Source organism: Terrapene carolina, unplaced genomic scaffold (genome assembly GCF_002925995.2).
Source record: "Terrapene carolina triunguis isolate 2854851 unplaced genomic scaffold, T_m_triunguis-2.0 Scaffold210, whole genome shotgun sequence".
In the NCBI taxonomy this organism is placed as follows: Eukaryota; Metazoa; Chordata; order Testudines; family Emydidae; genus Terrapene; species Terrapene triunguis.
In genome coordinates this window covers 44,953,810-44,971,690 of record NW_020664561.1, presented here as the reverse complement: position 1 = coordinate 44,971,690, position 17,881 = coordinate 44,953,810, and positions in this window count along the sequence as shown.

Genomic DNA, 17,881 nt, shown 5'->3' with positions numbered 1-17,881 from the left:
CCCCCCCAGAACATGAAAACCACCTCCAAGACTGACCAGGGTAACCAGTGACTGCACTGTGTATGTGTCCTTATGCTGGACCTGACCCCGCCTCTGTACCCTGCTAAAGGTGACTGTCCTGTCCAATTACCAAGCCCCTTCCCCCCCTTCAGACAGACTCTCCTCCAAAAGAACAGGATGGAAACAGTAATGAACAGGAACAAATATTTTATTATGAACCACACATGAAACGTGGGGGGTGAAACTTGCACGGGGGCTTGTGTGAGGTGGGTAGGAAAGGACTTTTCAAATTTTGGGGAATGAGAGCCTTCTAGTGCCTTAGCAGTCTGCAGGGGTTGACTGAAAGTTTTAACGGCCCTTGCCGCCCCTCCTTCTTTGGACTTTGGGTGAGGGGGGTGTGGGACTTGGTGGCGGGGGAGGGCGGTTAGAGATAGACTGCAGCGGGGCTCTGTCCTCCTGCCTCCGGTCTTGCAGAACGTCCACAAGGCGCCGGAGCGTGTCCGTTTGCTCCCTCATTAGTCCAAGCAGCTTTTCAGTAGCCTGCTGGTCCTCCTGGCGCCACCTCTCCTCCCGTTCCATGACTGCTCGGTGCATTTGTGACAAGCCCATTAGTTCTGAGAACATGTCTTCACGCGTCTTCTTCCTCCTCCGCCTAATCTGCGCTAGCCTCTGGGAGTGTGCTGACAGGCTGGGTTGGGAGACAGTCGCAGATGTGTCTGTGTGAATGGTAAAAAGGGAGTGAATTCCTGAGACAGATAAATGATGTTGTGTACAAAGAACCTACTCTTTCTCTGTGAACAAAACCATGCACTCCACCTCTCACATGTAAATATTCCAGTTTTGTTGCAGATAAATGTTTACATGTTTAAAGCACTTTAGGAAATAAGCCATTGTTAATATTGTAAATAATTCAGTTCTGTTAAAAATAAATGTTTAGATGTTTAAAGCACTTACTGCTTGATCCTTCCTCTGATTCTGTGTCCGGGGTAAGGGATGGGGACGGTTGGTAGGGGATCTCGGTAAGGGTGATGAAGAGCTCCTGGCTGTCGGGGAAATCAGCGGTGCCAGCGCTGTCGACTGCCTCGTCCTCCTCATCTCCTTCTTCATCTTCCCCGTCCGCTAACATGTCCGATGAGGAACCGGCCGCGGACAATATCCCATCCTCAGAGTCCACGGTCACTGGTGGGGTAGTGGTGGCGGCCGCACCTAGGATAGAATGCAGTGCCTCGTAGAAACGGGATGTGTGGGGCTGGGATCCGGAGCGTCCGTTTGCCTCTTTGGTTTTTTGGTAGCCTTGTCTCAGCTCCTTGATTTTCACGCGGCACTGCGTTGCATCCCGGCTGTAGCCTCTCTCTGCCATGGCTTTAGAGATCTTCTCGTAGATCTTAGCATTCCTTCTTTTGGAGCGCAGCTCTGAAAGCACGGACTCATCGCCCCACACAGCGATGAGATCCAAGACTTCCCGATCAGTCCATATTGGGGCCCTCTTTCTATTCTGGAATTGCACGGTCACCTCTGCTGGAGAGCTCTGCATCGTTGCCACTGCTGCTGAGCTCGCCACGATGTCCAAACAGGAACTGAGATTCAAACTGCCCAGACAGGAAAAGGAATTCAAATTTTCCCGGGGTGTGGCTGGTCAGAGCATCCGAGCTCGGACTGCTGTCCAGAGCGTCAACAGAGTGGTGCACTGTGGGATAGCTCCCGGAGCTATTAGCGTCGATTTCCATCCACACCTAGCCTAATTCGATATGGCCATTTCGAATTTAGCGCTACTCCTCTCGTTGGGGAGGAGTACAGAAGTCGAATTTAAGAGAGCTCTATGTTGATCTAAATAGCTTCGTGGTGTGGACGGGTGCAGGGTTAATTCGATGTAACGGCGCTAAATTCGACATAAAAGCCTAGTGTAGACCAGGCCTAAGGTGCCACAAGTACTCCTGTTCCTAAAAACAAAAGAGTGTCAGGTGGCTCTATTAAGAGATGAGATCACAGAGGCTGTCCAGACAGTGTTTTGGAGCCCCCAGGGGGTCAACAGACTCATGCTACTCCTCTAAAAACAGCTATACAGACTGCTTCAAAATTGTGGTTCAGGCTGGAGTTTTGGCTATGAAGCCTCGGGGGTGGGCCTCAGAGGCAGAGCTCCAGCCCAAGCCACAGCTTTGAAGCACTGCCCATACAGCTATATTTAGAGCACTAGCACGGCCCTGCTTGCCCAAGTCTGTTGACCCAGGCTGAGGGCTCCAAAATGCTGGGTAGACACACTTACAATTCAGTGCACATACCTGGGAATAAAGGAATCGGCAATATGGCTCATGGAGCTCTGGCAGCCTGAACTGTCTTAGGTTACCGTAGAGAAGAAAAGGCTAAGAACTTTCAGATTCTGTTTGCCAGGTAACTAATAAAAGGCTGCCAGGTGTTTCTGCATATATCTGCTGAGAGCATTGGAGAAAGTACAAGCTTCCTGCAGGAGACTGGCATGGCTGGATATAGACTAGACTGGTTACAAGCTGGGGTATAGACTAGACTCGGTAACTCTGTGATGAGGGGTACCAGCCCCAGCCCTGAACCTAGGTCAGGGAACTGTAACAACTCCATCTTAAACTTCATCTAGGGAGCCCTACCTGTCCCAACTCTAACCCGGTTTAGACTAATTGCCCCAGCCCTAACCTTAGGCTAGGCAGGGGTACTAGCCTCAGCCCTAAGCCCAAATCGGGGTACCCTACTGACTCCAGCCCTAACCTTCGGCATAGGAAGCCTAACTAACCCAACATAACTGTAGGTCAAGGTAACCTAACTGCTCCAACCCTAGGCCACGGAGCGTTACCAGCCCTAAACCTTGCTTGGGGAACCCTATTGACCTGACCCCTAACCTTCAGCAGGGGAGGCCTAACTGTCCCAACCCTAACCCTAAGCCAGGGTATCCTAAGTTCCCCAGACATAAGGGAGCTCCAACCCTCAACCAGGAAACCTCACCTGTGTTGTTTTATATTCATGTAATCCACTAGTCTTAATAATTAATTGCTAGCAATTTAACAACTGTCTTTAGTAGATACTTAGTTAACATATCTACAGAGCATATCAACTCCTCTCAGTCTAGCAGCCTAAAACCAACTGCCTCCTCCAGCTGTCAGGTCCCACATCCTAAAGATTCTATTAATTCTCTTGAAGCCACAGTAATACCACATCTCCTTTCTGTTAATTTGTTTATGCACAGTTATTTGTATACATCAGAATTATCTTAACAGCTGTCTATAAATCTTAACAGGTCTCCTTTGATGCAATAACCATATAGCTTCTATATTTGCTGTATTATTAAAGTTGTTCTCACTATTTAGAGCACTCATTTTCTTGCTGCATTATATAATTTCTTTCATCTGAGTCTGGTCTTGCAGGTAACAATTGTAAATGTCTCTGATTTCGTCTATACGCTTAACCATAGTCAATGACATCATCAGATTGAGGTGCTACCTCTTTTGTTACAGTGGCTTTCTGAGCCCAATTTCTACCATTATAGAGACATACTCTATCATTTGGTTCCAAAAAAGGTAGTTCATGTGATCCTCTAACATTATTATTCTTTTGATACAAACTCAGCTGATATTTATACTTATTCCTTTCCTTATAACCTTCTTGAAAAAACATGGGTAATCTGTTTCTAAGCTTTCTGTTAAACAACAACTGTGCAGGTGATAAGCCTTGTTGTAATGGCAATGTTCCATAATTTAATAATGCCAAATATAAATCAGTATTTGTTTCTTCAGCTTTTGTTAGTAATTTTCAACTAGCTCATTAGATTGTGAGTAACCTGGACTTGATTTAATGTTTAAAATCATATGCTACGGTGAAATTTTTTAACTCAGCTGTGAAATTGAGGTGCATGATCAGCCATGACTGTATTCGGAATCCAATGTCTTGCAAAAATTGATTTAATTTCATTAATGACTTGTTTGGCACATGTTTTCTAGTATAGATATTTTGGGAAATTGTGAAAAATACTAAAGAACTATAACCTATGTATGTTCTTTATAGGGCTGTCAATTAATCACAGTTAATTCATGCGATTAACTCAAAAAATTAATTGTGATTAAAAAAATTAATCACAGTTTAATCGCACTGTTAAACAATAGAATACCAATTGAAATTTATTAAATATTTTGGATGTTTTTCTACATTTTCAAATATATTGATTTCAATTACAACACAGAATATAAAGTGTATAGTGCTCACTTTATATTATTTTTATTACAAATATTTGCACTGTAAAAATGATAAAAGAAATAGTATTTTTCAATTCATCCCATACAAGTACTGTAGTGCAATCTCTTTATCGTGAAAGTGCAATTTACAAATGTAGATTATTTTTTGTTAAATAACTGCACTCAAAAACAAAACATTGTAAAACTTTAGAGCCTACAACTTTAGAGCCTTTACAGTCCTACTTCTTGTTCAGCCAGTCGCTCAGACAAACGTGTGTTTACGTTTATGGGAGATAATGTTGTCCACTTCTTATTTACAATGTCACCATAAAGTGAGAACAGGCGTTCGCATGGGACTTTTGTAGCCAGCATTGCAAGGTATTTACGTGCCAGATATGCTAAACATTCATATGCCCCTTCATGCTTCAGCCCCCATTCTAGAGGGCATGCTTCTATGTTGATGATGCTCGTTAAAAAAAGTAATGCATTAATTAAATTTGTGAATGAACTCCTGGGGGGAGAATTTTATGTCTCCGGCTCTGTTTTATCCACATTCTGCCTTATATTTCATGTTATAGTAGTCTCGGATGATGACTCAGCACATGTTGTTCGTTTTAAGAACACTTTTGCTGTAGATTTGATAAAACGAAAAGAAGGTACCAATGTGAGATTCCTAAAAATAGCTACAGCACTGAAACCAAGGTTTAAGAATCTGAAGTGCCTTCCAAAATCTGAGAGGGACGAGGTGTGGAGCATACTTTCAGAAGTCTTAAAAGAGCAACACTATGATGCGGAAACTACAGAACCTGAACCACCAAAAAAGAAAACCAACCTTCCGCTGGTGGCATCTGACTCAGATGATGAAAATGAACATGTCTCGGTCCACACTGCTTTGGATTGTTATCGAGCAGAACTCGTCATCAGCATGGACGCATGTCCTCTGGAATGGTGGTTGAAGCATGAAGGTACATATGAACCTTTAGCGCATCTGGCATGTAAATATCTTGCAATGCCAGCTACAATAGTGCCATGCGAACGCCTTGTGACAGGTTGGATCACAGAAACCCCCTTGGGAGCTGCCAACTGATGTGCCAAGACTACCTCTGCTCCTGTTTTCCCTGCCAGCTCAGGACTCCAGCACCCTGTCTTGCTGAACCAGACACTCCCGTCTGCTCCAACACAGACCCAGGGTCTGAATTACTTGCCCCAAAGCTGCAGGTTTACCTGAAAACAGCTCACAGAAGTGTTCCTGTCTTTAGCACTCAGATGCCCAACTCCCAATGGGGGTTTAAACCCAAATAAATCCATTTTACCCTGTATAAAGCTTATACAGGGTAAACTCATAAATTGTTCGCCCTCTATAACACTGATAGAGAGATATGCACAGTTGTTTGCTCCCCCAGGTATTAATACATACTCTGAGTTAATAAGAAAAAAGTGAAATACAGAAAGTAGGATTTAAGTGGTTCCAAGTAGTAACAGACAGAACAAAGTAAGTCACCAAGCAAAATAAAATAAAATGCGCAAATCTATGCCTAATCAAACTGAATACAGATAATCTCACCCTCAGAGATGCTTCAGTAAGTTTTTTCTCAGACTGGACACCTTCCAGGCCTGGGCACAATTCTTTCCCTTGGTACAGCTCTTGTTCCAGCTCAGGTAATAGCTAGGGGATTCTTCATGATGGCTCCTCTCTCGCCTTGTTCTCTTCCACCCCTTTATATATCTTTTGCATAAGGCGGGAACCCTTTGTCCCTCTGGGCTTCCACCCCCCCTCACTGGAAAAGCACCAGGTTAAAGATGGATTCCAGGTCAGGTGACATGATCACATGTCACTGCAAGACTTCATTACCCACTTGCCAGCACACACATATACAGGAAGACTCACAGGTAAACACAGCCATCTGCAGACAATGGTCCTGGTTAATGGGAGTCATCAAGATTCCAAATCACCGTTAATGGCCCACACTTTGCATAATTACAATAGGCCCTCAGAGTTATATTTCATATTTCTAGTTTTAGATACAAGAGTGGTACATTTACACAAATAGGATGATCACACTCAGTAGATTATAAGCTTTGTAAGGATACCTTACAAGAGACCTTTTGCATGAAGCATATTCCAGTTACGTTATATTCACTTATTATCATGTTTTTATAAAGCCATATAGACTGCACAACATCACACGCCTGTTCTCACTTTCTGACATGAACAAGAAGCGGGCAGCATTATCTCCTGCAAATGTAAATAAACTTGTTTATCTGAACGATTGGCTGAACAAGAAGTAGGACTGAGTGGACTTGTAGGCTCTAAAGTTTTACATTGTTTTATTTTTGAGTGCAATTTTTTTTTGTACATAATTCTACACTTGTAAGTTCAACTTTCATGATAAAGAGATTGCACTACTGTACTTGTATTAGGTGAATTGAAAAATAATACTTTTGTTTTTTACAATTCAAATATTTGTAATCAAAAATATAAAGTGAGCACTGTACACTTTGTATTGTGTTGTAATTGGAATCAATATATTTGAAGATGTAGAAAACATCCCAAAATATTTAAATAAATGGTATTCTATTATTGTTAAACAGTGCGATTAATCGCATGATTAATCGTGATTAATTTTTTTAATCACTTGTCAGCCCTAGTTCTTTATATTCAAATAGATCTAAACCTATTTTAGACCAAGGTCTTATATTTTCAACATAGAAATGTTCAGACTAAACAATTTGATACTTATTCAGAAAACCTATGTCACATTTTTATATAATCCTTTATGTTTTGGTTCATTTGTGGCCAATACAGAACCTCCCTTGCTCTACATTTATATTTTTCTATGTCTAAAATGTCTGTGTATGTATTTCAGCATCTCTGCTGTTAGTCCTAGAGGAATTGCTACTATATTACCTTTAAATGGTATTCCTTCAGTTACTGGTACTTCTTGAATAAAATGATTATATGGCTTTTGGTAGCATTTTTTATTATATCCTTTTTCAATAGCTGTAATAATCTATTGTAAATTCTCATCCTGTCTAGTTGCTTGTAAAATTTCCTCCTATAGGCTGATATAGGAATTATTTTTAAGTATGTCTACGTATACCACATTATCTTCTTCAGTTACTCTTTCTAGAGCTTATGATGTAACCAGTGTATCAGCAACCGTTAATGATTTGCATGGCTGATATTCCAATTTGAAATCATACAGATACAATTAAAAAACAATCCTTGTAACTGAGGCAGTATGTCTGTCATTTTCCTTTTTGAAATATTAACTAATGGTTTATGATCTCTATCTACAAATATGTGAAATAGTTTGCGTGCAAAAACTAATGCCAAACTCTTTTTCTATTTGAGCATACTGACATTCCATTATTGACGTGGCTCTAGATCAGTGGTGGGCGGGCTACAGGTTGCCCACCACTGCTCTAGATGCATAAGCAATTGGTTTCCAAAGATCACCATACTTTTGTAATAGAACTGCTCCTAGGCAGCGTTTGGATGCATCTGAAGACAATTTTGTAAGTCTGTGTTACTATCAAATCATTTTAGTACTGGAGCTGTTTTTGTTAGTTGCTTAAGATGCTTAAATTCTTATTGATTTTGACAGTCCCATCTCCCTTGATTATTTTTACAGAGTAAAGCCCTTAGATTTGTTGTTTTTTCTGCTAGGCTAGGCATGTATTTTCCTACAAAATTATCCATACCCAAAAATGTTTGATAATAACGCCTTATCTTCTGGGTAAGCATTAACTACCTTACTTGAAACCAAATGGTAGAGCATGCCCTCAATCTTTTTAAAATGAGAACTTAGGTGCTGGAGTGCAATTATGTCAAAATGTATGTGGGTACACAGCCATATAATGACTATTGTCTTTGCTACAGTAGTTTCTCTGCCACAGCTGCTTATGGTCTTTTTTTTTTTTAAATTATAACCATCAATCATTTAAGCTTCCAGATGCCTTTGCAATTGCCAAGTACTTTATCAACTATAAATAAGATTTTATAAAGAATTTGTAGGAAGAACCTACTTTCCGTTGGCCCAGCTTAGTAAAAAATATGGGAGTGGAGGCAGGGAGGCTAATGGTTGGGTTAAGAATTGTTAATGAAATGTAGAGCTTGCTACATTTCTGGTTCAAATCCAGACCAGGTTAGTAGTGATCAAAAGCTAATACCAGTTGATGGCTATTTGAATAATTCACTTCAGCTCCCCATGGATAAGTAACCATATCACACAAACCACTACCACAACTGGCAGAAACCAAACACTCTGGTTAATAGCTCAGCAGAAAGAGTGAGAACTGAATTATCTCACCCTGAGACTCTTCCTCAAGTTCAGACTGGAGGGATATTGGTATAGAAAGCTTGCTACTACCTGTATCCAGTTCTTTACATTTTTTCAAATTTTTATTAGTGGACAGATGCCACTACCTCAGCATTCTTATATATATATTTTACTGCAACAGATAGCTCACAGTGAGCATGTATGTATATGCAGCTAGAACCCAGATAATTTGAAAATGGTGCCTATAGAATAGTTCCTCAAGTACCTAAAACAGAACAAGGTGAAAACCTTCCAATCTAAAAGATCACATGCACATATATTTTGTGAGTTAGGAGTTGTGTGTTAAGTCCTAAAAATATGTTACACTTAAAGTAATAAGCTGTGTCCTCTTGAATTATAGTGGAATGTTTCACATATTCCTCTGTTGGGTGGAAAGAGATTGGTGTTTAGGGAATAGCCAATAAATTGGACAGGGTGATCAACTCCCCATGTCTACATACTTCACAACCCCCACAGGAAAAGGAAAATAATTCCTAAATAGAGATAGCTTCTATAGTAAAGTTATTGAACTGTACCTTTTAATAGATTTTTAAAGATTTGAACAGTGGTTTAAACAAAAGAATCATGTTGTTCATCCATAAATTGGAGGTCCCTCTTTATTCTTGGGAACCAGATGAAACAATAATGACTCAACTGGTATTTGCAAAATGAAATGATATTGATCTCATTTTCAGTGAGGTTTGGAATCAGCAGTAAACATAAGAAAACAAACTAAAATATAGAATAAAGCAATGAGAAGGAAAATGAAATTCAGCTGACATTTATTTTTAGTATATATTCAGGGCTCTATCCTGCTATCAGTTCTGTTCTGTAATTATGCATTCAAATCCCCAGCACATCAACAATAGAATATAGATTTCCTGATGCTGTATCATGGAACAATCCAATATTTCACTTTCAGACGACATGAGGTTAGAAGTCATTTTAATAACATATAAAGCTCATTCTATCGTGAGAGGATGAAATGGGGGTGGGGGGTGAAATGGCAACTTGTTTATATTCTCTGAGTAGATAATGTCAGAACCATAGATCAGAGGTGAATGTGTATCATAGTTGCTTTTATGTGAACCAATGGGTTAGTTATTAATATCCTTTTTTTGGTTTTCTAGATGTAAGGTCACATTTAGCACTTGGAACCTTCATCTAAACATTGACTGAAACAAAAATACATGAAAGGAATAATAGCTCAAAAATAGTTTTCCCTTTAAAAAAAAAAAAAGTACTTGTTTGTTGGTGTGTCCTTCCTTGCCAAAGTAAACTGCCTCAGGGTGAGGGATAGCGCAGTGGTTTGAGCATTGGCCTATTAAACCTAGGGTTGTGAGTTCCATCCTTCAGGGGGCCATTTAGGGATCTGGGGCAAAAATCTGTCTAGGGATTAGTCCTGCTTTGAGCAGGGGGGTTGGACTAGATGACCTCCTGAGGTCCCTTCCAACCCTGATATTCTACAATTCATCCTTGAAAAGGCATTTCACTGTGCTTCTTAAATAGAAACAAGGTAACAAACATGTAAGAATCATAGCATTTCCTTTTAAAATTGTTACTATAAAGCTTTCATGCCTTCAGGTCAGTTAGAAAGGTAACTGCCCATCTTCTTTAGACTACTCTAATCACCTTAAGAAACTGCCATGTCAAGGCCTTTATTACTACTAGTTACAGCATAATATTGTGATAGCAGGTGTCACCATGTGCTGCTGTTACACCTAGTCTTCAAGTTCTTAGCATGCAAGCAAGTTTTTGGTCTTGGAAAAAATGCTCGTGTTGTTACGTTTGGTTGTGCAAGAATATTTGTGTAAAAGCTGCTTTGGAAGAGAGGAAGCAGAGCAAGCAGGAGGAAAGTTTGCTCTTTGCCTTAAACTCTTGATGAGAGTCAGTTCTTGATGCAGAGTTGCTCGCTGGCCATATAAATAAAGCAAATTATGCTTAGAATATGCCCAGATTCTGTGTCACTGATTTCTCCTCCAACAGAAGCCAACCAACAAGGTCCTGACATTCTGCTGTTATTTAGAAGGAGGTCATAATGGTTTCAGAGCAGGACACTGGTGTTGAAGGTAGCAGCAACAGGATGTGTGTCTGAGGCCTCGTCTACACTACACAGTTTTGTCGACAAAAGTCAGCCTTCGTCGATAAAACATTGGAGGTGTGTACACTGAAATGCTCCTCCCGCCAACGTAACTCCCCTGCTATGCCAACATAATAAAACCACCCTGACGAGAGCCAGAGCGCTTTTTGCAACATAGTTAGAGCAACACAGCATCAATGTAGATACTGCACTTGCTTATGTCACCTAATTGGCCGCCAGGAGGTGTCCCACAATGCTCATGGTAACCGCTCTGATCAGCAGTTTGAACTCGGCTGCCCTGAAGGTACACGGGTACACGCCCCTCCTCTGTTTAACAGGTCCTCTTCCGGTTTTCTCATCATGGACAGTTCCGTAGGTGCCGACCCACCATCAGCTCCTCCTACCCCTCCCAGTGCCTCCCACCCGCCGGCAGGCCCCACGGATCAGCGCCTCCCTCTCCCTCCCCAGGCCTCCTGCTTGCCACAATCAGCTGTTTCATGGCATGCAGGAGGCTATGAGGGGGACGGGAGAGGAGCAAGAATGTGGCACGCTGCGGAACTGGGCAGGGAGAGGCAGGGCGGGGGTGGAATGGGGGCAGGAAGAGGTAGGGCAGGGATGGGGCCTTGGGGGGTGCAGGGAGTGGGGGTGGGGTCTGGGGCAGAGCCGGGGGTCGAGCAACCCCCGGCACTTTGGAAAGTCGGCATCTGTGGACAGTTCACATAGCCTCTTCCCAGCTGATCATGCTGGCTTTCTGCAGCAGACCCGCTCCTGCATGGAGTACACCAGAGCTGTTGGATCTGTTGGGAGAGGATCCAGCCATAGGAACTTTGATATGTATGGCTGATTGCTAGTGGCATGCAGGAGAAGGGGCACGAAAGAGACGTGCAGCAGTGCCGTGATAAGATCAAGGAGCTGAGCCAGATGTACTAGAAGGCAAGGGAGGCCAGCCGTCACTCTCATGCACGCCAAAGTCATACTGGATACTTCGGGGGGGGGGGGACTGGAGGCAGCGGCCAGCAGCGTCAACCCTGAGGATGAAGTGATAGACAAGGAAATGGAGTGGGAGGAGGATGTGGAACACATGACTGGGTCGTCCAGTGGCATGGCGAGTCAGGATCTCTTTGACTCCGGACCGGTGTCCCAGCACTCTGGCTCCACCAGTCATGAAGCAGTGGACATGAGCTCTGGTAAGCACACATTTTGCTTTGATGCCACACGGTGAGAGGAGATTGAGCTTTCATGTACTTTGTTATATGGTAGAGGAGGGATAAGGGACAGAAATTAACAAGAGCCTATACAGCTATGCAGTGGAGGCCTGGTGGAAAAGTTTGTTAATGTACACCAGGATGGCCCGGGGATCCTCCATAGAGATCTCTAGGAAACTTTTCTATAGGTATTCTAAAATCCTCTGCTGAAGGTTCCTTGGCAGAGCTGCCTTGTTTCTCCCCTCGCTGTATGAAACTTTGCCACACCAACCGGCAATTGTTTCTGCAGGGAGCAGAGCAGCACACAGGTGAGCAGCATACGGAGCCGGTCTGAAGCAAACGCACCATATTTGGGACTCATGCCGAGCTGTGTGCTAGCCAAGGGACAGTGAGAAAGAGGCGTGTGTAACTTTTATGATTCACGGCTGTGAGTGCATCACAATGCTGTCTCTGTTCATTGTTTCTTTGGCTTCTGCAGATGTGCCCTTGAGGACCAACTGCTCCACAATAGCACACATTAGTTTGTGCTAAAATTCAAACAGTGGCTATAGGCAGGAATATTTGCTCAGTAGCCAGTACTACAGGCGTCATCCAGGGTGGCAAGTAAACATTGCCTGTCCAAATGCATCACAAAGACATTACTGGGAATCATTTTCAAAATGTTCCTTCAAAGCCTCCCTGATTTGAATAGCCTCCCACTGTGCCCCTCTAGTTGTCCTGGTATCTGGCTGCTTAAAATCAGCAGCCAGACGATCAACCTCAGTGTTCCACCCCTAGGGAAACTTTTCCCCCTTCGCTTCATAAATGTTATGCAGAGTACAGCAGGCTGCAATGACCATCAGAATATTTTCCTCATTGAGCTCTAACCTGCCAAAAAGGCAACGCCAGTGATTTTACCAATCAGCCAAAGGCACATTCAATGGCTGTTTGGCACCTGCTGAGCCTATTGTTGAAGCACTCCTTGCTGCTGTCAAGGTTCCCGGTATAAGGCTTCATAAGCCACAGGAGCAAGGGCTAGGCGGGGTCTCCCAGGATCACTATGGGCATTTCCTCATCCCCCAATAGAATCTTCTGGTCTGGGAAGAAAGTCCCAGCATGCAACTTTCTATGCAGTCCAGTGCTCCTAAAGATGTAAGCATCATGCACCTTCCCTGACCACCCCTCATTGAGGTCACTGAAACGGCCCCAGTGATCCACCAGCCCCTGCAAGATCCTGGAGAAGTAACCTTTTTGATTGATGTACTCCATCGCTAGATGGTTGGGGCCAAGATTGAGATATGCGTTCCATCTATTGCCCCGCCGCAGTTAAGGAATCCCATTACCACAAAGCCATCCACTATTTTCCGCACATTGCCCAGAGTCACGGTCCTCTGTAGCAGGAGGCAATTTATGGCCCTGCACACTTGCATCACTGCAACCCCTACAGGTAGACTTTCCAACTCTAAAGTGATTAATGACTGACTGGCAGCAGTCCGGAGTTGCCAGCTTCCAAACAGTGACTGCCACTCGATTTTCCACAGTGAGGGCAGCTCTCATTCTGGTGTCCTTGCGCCACAGTGCTGGGGTAAGCGCCACACACAGTTCCAGGAAGGTGAATTTGTGCATCCAAAAGTTCTGCAGCCACTGCTTATCATCCCATATATGCATCACGATGCAATCCCACCACTCAGTGCTTGTTTCCCAAGCCCAGTACTGACGGTCCACTGTGTGCAGCCTCTCCATGAATGCTGGTGGCAATCTTTAATTATTTCTTTCCATAGCACACAGCATGGCAGGCACCACCGATTCACTTTGTTTTGCAACTCATTAAATACTGAAAGACCAGCCACATTGTGTTCATAACACTCATTGCCAGACTGGTCAGCAGTTCAGGATCCATGCTTTCAGGCAGAGATGGCAGGCACACAGTTTACAAGAGCTGTTCAAAAATAGCACAAAATGAAATTGGAAGCCCATGGAATGATGGGATGGAAAGAACTGCATCATAAAATGGTGATCAAGCCTCCCCACCCAATCCCCCGGATGCACTGCGATCTGTTCCCAGTGGCAGAGTGTGGTGAGTTCCACAGAGGGATAGCTACCCACAATGCAAGATTAAGAACATAACATAAGAGCATAAGAATGGTAATACTGGGTCAGACCAAAGGTCCATCCAGCCCAGTATCCTGTCTACCGACAGTGGCCAATGCCAGGTGCCCCAGAGGGAGTGAACCTAACAGGTAATGATCAGATGATCTCTCTCCTGCTGTTCATCACCACCCTCTGACAAACAGAGGCTAGGGACACCATTCCTTACCCATCCTGGCTAATAGCCATTAATGGACTTAACCTCCATGAATTTATCTAGTTCTTTTTTAAACCCTGTTATAGTCCTAGCCTTCACAAGCTCCTCAGGCAAGGAGTTCCACAAGTTGACTGTGCGCTGTGTGAAGAAGAACTTCCTTTTATTTGTTTCAAACCTGATGCCCATTAATTTCCTTTGGTGGCCCCTAGTTCTTATATTATGGGAACAAGTAAATAACTTTTCCTTATTCACTTTCTCCACACCACTCATGATTTTATATACCTCTATCATATCCCCCCTTAGTCTCCTCTTTTCCAAGCTGAAAAGTCCTAGCTTCTTTAATCTCTCCTCATATGGGACCCGTTCCAAATCCCTAATCATTTTAATTGCCCTTCTCTGAACCTTTTCTAATGCCAGTATATCTTTTTTGAGATGAGGAGACTACACCTGTACGCAGTATTCAAGATGTGGGCGTACCATCGATTTATACAAGGGCAATAAGATATTCTCCGTCTTATTCTCTATCCCCTTTTTAATGATTCCTAACATCCTGTTTGTTTTGACTGCCGCTGCACACTGCATGGACGTCTTCAGAGAACTATCCACGATGACTCCAAGATCTCTTTCCTGATTAGTTGTAGCTAAATTAGCCCCCCATCATATTGTATGTATAGTTGGGATTATTTTTTCCAATGTGCATTACTTTACATTTATCCACATTACATTTCATTTGCCATTTTGTTGCCCAATCACTTAGTTTTGTGAGATCTTTTTGAAGTTCTTCACAGTCTGCTTTGGTCTTAACTATCTTGAGCAGTTTAGTATCATCTGCAAACTTTGCCACCTCACTGTTTACCCCTTTCTCCAGATCATTTATGAATAAGTTGAATAGGATTGGTCCTAGGATTGACCCTTGGGGAACACCACTAATTACCCCTCTCCATTCTGAAAATTTACCATTTATTCCTACTCTTTGTTCCCTGTCTTTTAACCAGTTCTCAATCCATGAAAGGATCTTCCCTCTTATCCCATGACAACTTAATTTACGTAAGAGCCTTTGGTGAGGGACCTTGTCAAAGGCTTTCTGGAAATCTAAGTACACTATGTCCACATGTTTGTTGACCCCTTCAAAGAACTCTAATAGATTAGTAAGACATGATTTCCCTTTACAGAAACCATGTTGACTTTTTCCCAACAATTTATGTTCTTCTATGTGTCTGATAATTTTATTCTTTACAATTGTTTCAACTAATTCGCCCGGTACTGATGTTAGACTTACTGGTCTGTAATTGCTGGGATCACCTCTAGAGCCCTTTTTAAATATTGGTATTACATTAGCTATCTTCCAGTCATTGGGTACAGAAGCCAATTTAAAGGACAGGTTACAAACCAGAGTTAGTAGATCCGCAATTTCACATTTGAGTTCTTTAACTCTTGGGTGAATGCCATCTGGTCCTGGTGACTTGTTACTGTTAAGTTTATCAATTAATTCCCAAACCTCCTCTAGTGACACCTCAATCTGTGACAATTCCTCAGATTTGTCACCTACAAAAGCTGGCTCAGGTTTGGGAATATCCCTAACATCCTCAGCCGTGAAGACTGAAGCAAAGAATTCATTTAGTTTCTCCGCAATGACTTTATCATCTTTAAGTTCTCTGTTGATGCAAGAGCACTGACTGTGGACATGCTCTGTCAACACAAGGAGCGTTGTGTGGACGTGCACAACCGATGTAATTAAAACATCTTATGATAGTTGACTTAACTCTGTAGTATAGACATGGCCTTAGAGATTGCTAACAGCACCCAATAAGAGTGATTCATCAAGGGACTCCTGGGGAGTTTTAATAGGACGAGTGGTCCTATTAGTGTCAGTGAGACAAATTATGTGCTTAAAGTCAAGCACATATGTACATGTTTGCAGGAATGGCCCTTCTTCATTCGCCCTTTAAACCAGGTTGGTTTTTTAAAACCAGCATAGCCTCCTTCTTCCTCAATTGGGGGATAGTAGGTTTTGGGGCAACTAAGGCGTTCTTAAATGATTCCCAATCATCATTCACATTTTTCTTAATAAGTTCTTCCTCCCAGCTATTTGGCTTATAACTGATTTTAGCTTTCAATATCTACCTTCTTAGTCCTTAATCTTCTGTTTTATTAACCATACAATATAGCTATGCTCACAAAAATAGTAAGATGAAATCTGCTGTAAAGAAAAAAAATGCCATTATGGCTCCATAAACTGAACTACTGCCAAGAGGCCAAAGTCTGCAGTATTTATACCAATACAATCCCATTAAAATCATTGGTTAAAAATTACTCCTATGAAGAGAACCAGTACAAGGTCAACTCACCATTAAAGTCCCACTGGTTAAATTAAGACTTACCTAGTTCATAGATCTTTTGCTGGTCTGTGCAAGATAGAATTTCACCCAAAGGAATTAAATGGGATGTCAGAGTCAGAGAATCTGGATTAAATTGAACAATAGATGTAGCAAGAAAGTTCACTGGTGACTATGCAATTGCAAAATATTTTCTCCCATGGCAGCCAACTAGACAAACTGTTGGTGGTTGTGTGAATGCTGTCCGGTTACAGAACTCTTATTATGTAAGCTAAGACAAATACAGTGAAGCTGTATTGAGTACTATAGAAAGTTATGATGAAAGTTCTCCCATATTGTTCTGCAACCCTATTATGAGTAAAATATCCAGAAACCCCCTTCCTCTTACACTTGTCTTTGTGAGAAAGGATGTGTCTCAATGAGGCTGTTCTGTGATAGGAACTGAATAAGAATCAAGAAATATACACATTGATACCAAGGATTATTACTCACACACTAATGTGCGTCGGTTGGTTCTTTATATCTCTTTCCTGCTCTTGACCTGAACTAATGTGTTTTACTGATAAATATATCTGCTACATGAAAAAGCAGCTAGTGACCTTTTACAGTTGTAATAGACTTAGTTTACTTTCTCATTTGGGATATTGATGTCAGTCAATGCCAGCTACTCAGAGCTTTAATGGACACTTTTGGAGGAATATTACCTCAATTAAAGTCAGCTACGTACAATTTCAACCTTTGGCACTTTATAAAACTTAAAAAAAAAAAAGCTCCCAATAAAAAAAATAAACCTTTAAAAAAAAAAAAAAAAAAAAAAAAAAAAAGCTCCCATTAAAGTAATGCAATCTCTGAAAAAGCAGAGAGGCAAACAATTTATATTGAACTTGCAGAAAAACAGTAAGCAGTCAGAAAAACAGTAAGCACAACTTTTAAAGAACAGATCATACACATGTAGAAGTTTAAGATTTAAAAACTCAGGGCCAGATCTTCTTGTGTATCTCAGTTATTGATTCCTGTGTGTGTAGGGAGTTCTGCATGTTCCTACCTCCCACCTTCAAACAAAAAGGGGTATATCCAGGGCCAAGAGAATGGCAAGCTAGTCCTGACATCCCATTGGTCCTTTGATCTTGAACAGCTGCTGGTGACTCCCTACCCTCCCTTTCCCACAACCCCTGCGCTGTGCCTCTTCACCGCTAATGCCTGCTCCTCTCCTGTACCCTAATCCCTACACCCCCTTTACTCCCAACCTGTGCCCCCCATGCACCCCAACACTTGCCCCCTCCTGTGCCCCTAGCCCCTGCACTGTGCCCCCTTCACCCCAACCCCTGTACTCCCCTCCTGTGCCCCAATCCCTGCATGCCTTCACTCCTACCCCCTGCACCTCCCCCCTAACCCCTGCACTGTGCATGCCTCCTCACCCCAACACCTGCCCTCTTCCAGCACCCCACCTGTGCCCCTAAC